Source organism: Trematomus bernacchii, unplaced genomic scaffold (genome assembly GCF_902827165.1).
Source record: "Trematomus bernacchii unplaced genomic scaffold, fTreBer1.1, whole genome shotgun sequence".
In the NCBI taxonomy this organism is placed as follows: Eukaryota; Metazoa; Chordata; class Actinopteri; order Perciformes; family Nototheniidae; genus Trematomus; species Trematomus bernacchii.
In genome coordinates this window covers 947,156-955,654 of record NW_022987973.1, presented here as the reverse complement: position 1 = coordinate 955,654, position 8,499 = coordinate 947,156, and positions in this window count along the sequence as shown.

The following is an 8,499-nucleotide window of genomic DNA, read 5'->3' as shown; positions in this document are numbered from 1 at the left end:
GTGTTTGCATGGCAGGGAGGGAGTTCAGCCATTATATTATTTCAAAGTCAATTCAATAAAATATTCTATGATTGACAGCTTGCAGTACCTACCTACCGCTGACACATTACTCTCGGGGCTTTCAGACGTTTCTGGTTGAATAATGCTTCTGCTCAATGGTGTGCAATATTTTGCAGCAGCTCTTTGAGACGTGCTTGCTCTTGTTTGTTGGCTGAAACCAATAGCCCACAGAGGCAGTGATTTATGTACACACAACAGGGTTCCAAATATCCATCAACACACCATAGAGCATTTTTTTGCACTATGAATTGCATATTTCAACATTCAGCTAACCATAAACTTTCAATCTTCTCTTACCATTACTTTAGGAGACAAACAGGTGCTATGTATCCAGTATACGCATTTCAAACAGGGTGTTTAGTGTGCCATACTTGCTAAATACACAATATTTGCTAAATTCAGAAGAAAATGAAGAATTATGTTTCCAGTGCAAAAACACATCTGATCTGAGTATTTCTGATGTAAAGCATGCCAAATAAATGTGACTTTCTATTTAGTAACCTGGAATAGACATCTCCAGGGTCTGACACCGCCTGTGTATTTCTCCAGGGTGCTGGGACGGGGACCAAACCTTAGCTTTACAATACAAACTGAAAATTAGGGTCATGCCCAAGCCATTCCTGCATCAAGCCTCAGTGAGATAGCCAGCAGCTGAGAGCTGATGATTAGAAAACCACTGCCCAGAATCATGGCTCAAATCACCCAGCCTCTGTGTTTTATCTTTTTTGATTTGTTTGTTTTGCATTGCATATGCTCTCAGATTGGACCAAATAGAAAACAGCCTGTTAGCTCCCTCTGAAATGGAAGAGAAACAATGGATTTGAAGTGACTCCCAAACAACGCAGACTCTTTTGAGGTATCCTAAGATCTCTTGAACCTAAAAACCTTAAGAGAGATGCAGAACAGAAATATGTAATTAACCTCTGCCTTTTGTTTCCTGTGTCTTTCCACACACTGTACCAGCTGTTATTGTCAGGAAAGTGGAGAGTGAAGGTGTGTAGTATCTTATTATTCTCAGAAATTGTAATTAAAAGTGCTTCCACCTGAATGAGCATAATAGTTTTCCATATTAAGAAGTATTTTCATGCATGTATTTTATTGATTTAGAAGCAGTTCATTAATTGAGAGTACAGCGGTACATGCAGAAGAAGAAGTACACAAAGGTTTTACTCAAGTAAACATAGCATTACTAAATGGTAAAAATACTTGGTTACAACAAGTTAAAGTCCTACATTAAAATCTTAAGTAAAAGTATTATAGTATTGTCATCAAAATATATTTAAAGTACCACGAGTAGAAGTACTTGTTCTGCATAATGGCTCACTTCAGAGGCATTTACATGAAATGACTTGGTTAGGATTATTGATGGATTTCTATGTTTCTCACAGCTAAAGAAAATGGAGCTAATCTGAATTACTTCATATACCAGTGCTGGATACCTTAAAGTGGACCGATGATGCTATATTTGAATAATATAGTGTAAGACCATACCTATATAAGGCATATTTATACTTTTTTTTTTTCAAAATACCAAACAGATCATGCATTTTAGCCATGCCTCATTTTGCTCAATTTGACATTTATTTAGCTCTGTTTTGGCAAGGGCAGATTCTGTGAGAACAGCACCACCTACAGGCCTGGCATATGTACTACAGCGTCTCCAGCGCTTTCGAACGGCAATGGCCGTGACTGTCTCCTCCTGATTGGTGGAGTTGGCCCAATAGCCGTAGCGCCACTGTCCTGACGTCAGGACAGTGTTCAAATCTGGATCAGTTTTTATCAGATCCGTTGCAGCCCCTTTTTTAGAGATTTGGGTATGGAGGAAAATAGAGAGGGTTGTGTTTTCTGACACTTGGTGAGTTCCCTGGAACACCGGGGACACATATTCATGTACAGTATAAAAGACGTACAAAAGTGCATTTTGCATGATCGGTCCCCTTTAAACTAAAGGTAACATTTATATTTTGTTCTAACTATCCACTGAATATCTAAAGAAACTAGTAACTACAGCTGTCAGATAAATGTAGTGGTGTAAAGTAAATGTACTTCATTATATGCCACCACTGAGTACATGGTGTAGTCTGATACAAGAGTCATGGTCTACTGAAGAAATGACTGCACAGAAGTGAAATACCTGGAAAGAAAAGGGAATAATAAAAGAGTGATTCATGAAAATCATCTCATGACTCCCAACATCCTCTGGTGTAAACATCATGAGGTGGGGTCCACATATGGACCTTGTCAATGAGTGATAAGCCTTTAGTCAGCGAGGATACATCATGCTCCACGCAGAGAGTCTTTTTGCATTAGCAGTGTAAACCAGATTAGATTTGCACACTGCAGATTGCACAAAGGAGCTGTTTTTCAAAGCAGCACTTTGCATCTCATACATCAAAACAGGCAAGCCATGTTTTTGTCCATACACCTGTCATGTGTGCCATTACCCCTGATGACTGATGCAATGACACACAGAGGTTGCCAAGTAATGAGACTCGCCTCCTCCATTATTCCTTTCACTATCCTCACACTTTAGTGTCATGTGTGAATGATTTGGCTATGCTAACAATAATGGGGCAGATAACAATGTAATTCCATGACACATTTTACAGGCACGTGACCCTGAACGCAACTCAAAGGCATGTTGTTTGAATAAGTCCAGTAATAAACAAGCCCTTAAACATTTTTTGACAACTCTCTGTAACACTAGAGTCAGAGCTGATTCAGTGAAGCTTTAACAGATGGTTCCGGTCTCAATTCTTATCAACGTTTCATTGGTTGCTTTTTTTGCGCTTTTTGGTCTTGGTATGCTGCTTCTTTTTGTTTAGGTTTTAACTGTTTTGGCCTTATTGGTTTGCAAGCTGGAGAACTGCAGCTGGACTTTTTCGATTCTGCCTCTCGGTCCATTGGTGACCCTTTCCTGGATTTCCACAATATTTTGGATCTAGTGTCACTTATTAACCTGAAGATACTTCAGAGGAACTTTAAGAACAGCAAAACTAAAACAGAAGTTTAAACATTGTATATGTTGTTTCCCCGACTCAGACTGCAAGGAATCTGGGTGTGACCCTAGATAACAACCTGTCCTTCACAGCAAACATCGCTGCCACAACCCGCTGCTGCAGATACACTCTTTACAACATCAGGAGGATACGTCCCCTCCTGACCCAGAAAGCGACGCAACTTCTGGTCCAGGCTCTCGTCATCTCACGCCTAGACTAATGCAACTCCCTCCTGGCTGGTCTACCTGCATGTGCCATCCGACCTCTGCAGCTCATCCAGAATGCAGCGGCTCGTCTGGTCTTCAACCTTCCTAAATTCTCCCACACCACACCGCTCCTCTGCTCCCTTCACTGGCTTCCAGTAACTGCTAGAATCCACTTCAAGACACTGGTACTAGCGTACCATGCTGTGAATGGATCTGGCCCTTCCTACATCCAGGACATGGTTAAACCATACACCCCAGCACGTGCACTCCGCTCTGCATCAGCCAAACGGCTCGCTGCACCCGCACTGCGAGGGGGACCCAAGTTCCCATCAGCAAAAACACGTGGGTTTGCTATCCTGGCTCCAAAATGGTGGAATTAGCTCCCCATTGACATCAGGACAGCAGAAAGCTTACACATCTTCCGGCGCAGACTAAAAACTCATTTCTTTCGACTCCACTTCGAGCAATAAAATGACTAACAAAGAATTACTAACAAAGCACTTATATACTAATAAAGGACTGGCTTATCTAAAGCTAGTTGAGTAGCACTCAAAATGTTTTGGCTCTATGAAACCTGATGTACTTATATGATTCTGTTTTCTTCAAGTTTGTATCTTCTTGGTCGAATGCACTAAGTAAGTCGCTTTGGATAAAAGCGTCAGCTAAATGCAATGTAATGTAATGTAATGTATATCATGACTTTGTTTAGGATTTAATCAGCTGTGGCAGTAATGATTTCCCAGATTCAAGAGGAAGAATCCTGAGAACCACTTCCTTACCATATAAAAATGTAAACTATTAACCTGGAGGATCACATCTCACAAGTGCCTTCACAATGAAATAAATCATACTTAAATAATAATTCATAAATGACTCTTCACTAAAAAACAAATGCCTCTTCCATGATAAAGACATTCCTCTTTAATAATAACGAAATGCCTCTGCATTAATAAAAAAGAATACATAATTCATACAATCATACATTGATTTACATCATACATTTGATCAAATAACATGTGTGTACAGGGATTTTCATTAAAAACAATTATAAAATAACAAATAAAGTCTGAGGTAATCATTAGGCAATCATACTTTAATCTGATGTGATGTACATTTACATTGCATTAGGGAGGCGTGTGGTGCAGTGGGTTGTGCGTTGGTGTTCGTATCAGGGGAGCACAGGTTCAAACCCCACTGCAGTCAGTATGTCGTTGTGTCCCTGGGAAAGACACTTCACCCCAAATTGCTCCTGTGGGGATTGCCCACAGTATTGAGTATGTAAGTCGTTTTGGATAAAAGCGTCTTACAAGTAACATGTAATGCATTATACGACTATTATATTTAATGGCATAATATACTATAAATTATATGACTTTTTTCTTGCATTACATTGTCATTTGTTAGACGCTTTTATCCAAAGCGACTTACATACATTCAGTACTGTGGACAATCCCCAGAGGAGCAATTTGGGGTGAAGTGTCTTGCCCAGGGACACAACGACATGCTGATTGCAGTGGGACTCGAACTTGCTCTCCCCTGATTCAAAGTCCAGCACACCAGCCACTGAGCCACAGCCTCCGCATACTGCATACTATACTATATTTCACTTTGACAGTTTCATAAAACATACAATATCGAAATGTTTATGGCAAACAGTACTATAACCTTTTTGTGGCTACAGTACCAAGCTGCTGCCAGTAAACTGTTCCTAATTTGTCCATCTTCTTGCGAAATAGTTATTTAAAAAGCTAGCATACTCTGGTATGTGCATTACCAACTGGAGGTACATTACTAATGAGCCAGCTTTTGTAGTTTTTCTGTGATTTCAAATTAACCAAAATCTGTGTGACTAACAGAGCTTTATTTTTATCAGTGCTGTGATGGGGACACTAAATCCAGACAGACAACAAATCATTTGTATTATTGTTTGTGATGCTCTTTGGGATGTGATGTTAAAGGCTCGCACGCTTTTCTGTCTTTTGCCACGAGAAGCTGGCAGAGACATTTGAGTGAATCTAGATAACGGCCGAGTGTTGTGTGATGTGCAGTGTGCAACGCTTACATACACTTAGAGAGCTGGAAAGTGGGTCACCCAGCCCACTGAGATTCAGCCTGTACCATTCACTGATGTGGAAATAAGTCTCCTGCATCACCAAGCTATAGCAAGGCTGCACTACCAAACACTTCCACAGAGAGCAGCAAGCTTTCTACGAGTCATTCTCCCCACATCCATGTTACGTAATCTGCAACACATGCTGAGAGGATATTGTTGTGAAACAGAAATGCACGCTACTCCAAATTGGGTATGTGAATGTGCTAAAAGTTTGGCGTTTTCTAGATTTTCCTTCAGAAGAAATGTCACCCTAAAATAATTATAGACCTGATTATTGTCAGAAGTTAGTAAATAACATTATATTAACACATGTAGTTCGAATTCCATGGAACATTTCAAGGATGACATAGGCTCAATTTGTGCAATAGAAATGTAATCTGTTATTTAATAGGGGTATTAAGCCTTGAGGTTATTATCACTGGATGCATCACCATTATTGCTATAATTTTCAGAAGCAACTGCTTTATGACTATTTATCATAGCTATTTTGTCATTGGTAATGAAACATGATTTTTTTAGAAGCATTGTATTGTATTTCCTCTTCCTAAGTGCAGTAAAACGCAGAACAAAATCAGGGGGGAAATGCAAGAGGGTGCAACATAAATCTCATGCAAGTCAAATATTTCAGACGTAGTTAGCCACATAAACTTTGCTGTCACTGCTGGTGACAGACCATAAAACAAAATAAATGCATAGCTTTGTATTGCTTACAGGCACTGGTGGAATTATATCCCTCGAGTTTAGAGAACCTGTGTGTTTGTTTGACTCTGCCAGACCTGGTGTAATGTATGCAGAGATCTGAGCTCTTGCAGCTTTGACATCAGGTCAGACTTGGATATAATGTAAGGGCAAGTGAAAGCCTTGTCGGATGACTGATGGCCAGGAGCCAGCACTTTATTCCTTACTGGCAGGCTACATGCAGGCTTTAATCCTCATGCATTGCCCAAAGCAGAAGGTTTTCATTGCCATGGTTGGCTCACAACTATTGTTGGATCAACTCACTGTTGGCCCCATGTGAAGCCAGGGAGAGAGGCATGCTGTCAGTCACATTCAAGACATCCCCTTATCAGCCATGGGCCTGTGGGGGTGTAATAAGGAGAGGGGAGATGAAGGACAAAGCAAGAAGTACAAGTGAAACATTTACTAAAAACAACACACTAAATCCTATGGCTCTTGAATCTTTAGAAATACATAATTTAACTCCTATTTCCTTTATCCTATCCCCTCACTTGACTGGACAAGGGAGTCAGGGATGCACCATTTCTTCACTTGAAATAACAGTGTCACACTTACCCGTGGTTGTACAGTAGTATATCAAATTGGTATACAGTGAGTTTTAAAGCTGCACCCTCTCTGGGGTCCTATTTTGTCCAGCCAACAGTGAATGGAGAGCAGCAGACTGAACCCATGGGAGAGAAGAAGCCGGGGCAAACAGTCCAGAGCCATTACTGACAGCTCTCTGGTTTCTCTGCCAGCCATGCCCCTGTGACTTCACCTTTTACAGCTACTTCTTTATGGGGTATAGTAGAGCTTATTGTAAAGCACACAGGGTTTAATATAATTCCAGAGATATGTATTGTCCAAAGAAAGCAGATTACTTTCCCCACATCATCCTCCTCTCAAATTCCCTCTCGCCGACTTCATTCTCTATCTCCTCAGGCTGTCTCTGTTTAGTTTGGGGAATTCTTGATTGGCAAGTAATAACTCACACCAGGGCTGACATTGAGAACAGGTCTTATCTGAAAAAAGCATTAGTTCTTATAGTAATTTCCGTGAATAGCCAAATGACTGTAGGGAAAGAGAGCCGGCGCACATGATACTGACAGAAACAAAGACATGCATTTGTGGTTCTGAATTCTTACTGAATATTATTACATTTTTCACATGAAAAGAAGAAAATGGCTTGAAAATCAAGTGAACACACAATATACAGTATATCCCCAAGCTTATTTTAAAAAGGACACATTCTTAGGTAATCATGCTTTATTTGAAGGCCAACAGTGTGAAATGACATTCAGCTAAGGTCATGCACAAGACCTGTAACCATGATGTCATCACCACATGTCGTACACCTACACCCACTTAAACACAAGCCGCTTTTATATGGTGATGTAAAGCAGGAATAGTCAAAGAAGGAAAAACGAATGCGGTCAATATGATGCTTTTAGTGTAAGAGGTTTGAATTAAACGAGCCAATATCCAAAGATAAATAAACTGTGACATTTCAAACCCAATGCACACATAAGACTTTGTCGGAACCTACATACAGGACAAGATTGATTCTATAACATGCAAGGACGACAGTTGTAAAACAAACAAACTGGATGGTCATGCCATAAATAATTTATAAAAGCACAGGACATAATTTGGATCTAGAAGAGGAGGGTCAACATTGTTTAAATAATAAACTAGAAAAAAAAAAACATCCATTTACTTTGAAATGTATAGATATTTTTGTGGTGGCATTTCTGCTCTCTGAGTTTTCAATCAATCAATCAATCAATGTTTATTTATATAGCCCAATATCACAAATGTTACATTTGTCTCAGTGGACTTCACAGTTTGTACAGAATATCAGTATGACAATACGACACCCTCTGTCCTTAGACCCTCACATCGTACAAGGAAAAACTTCCGGAGAAAACCCACAGTTTAAAGGGGAACATGGGAGAAACCTCAGGGAGAGCAACAGAGGAGGGATCCCTCTCCCAGGACGGACAGACGTGCAATAGATGCCGTGTGTAAATTGAAAAGATAATACATTTGCAACATAGGTAGTCCAAATGTTTGGAAATGCATGTGTCTCTAACCTAATGCATGTGTCTATACGTTTTGAACCTGATCTCTCTTTATTGTAAAGTGGCCAACTGGGTAGTAGAACCCCAGGGTTTCCACAAGCACACAACTTCATTTGCAAATACTTGCCAATCCAGGGGGTCTTCTACTGTACGCTTTGAAGTGTCAGAGAGCATATACAGTTCAGCGATGAAACAGGCAGAGCTGACATAGCAGAAGCAGGAAGGGGCAGAATGAATTGGCTGATTCAAGAGCATCGCATAGTTATTTCCCCACAGGCAGTGAGCTGTACCTCTCGAGTCCAGCCGTCACCTGACTCACTGTG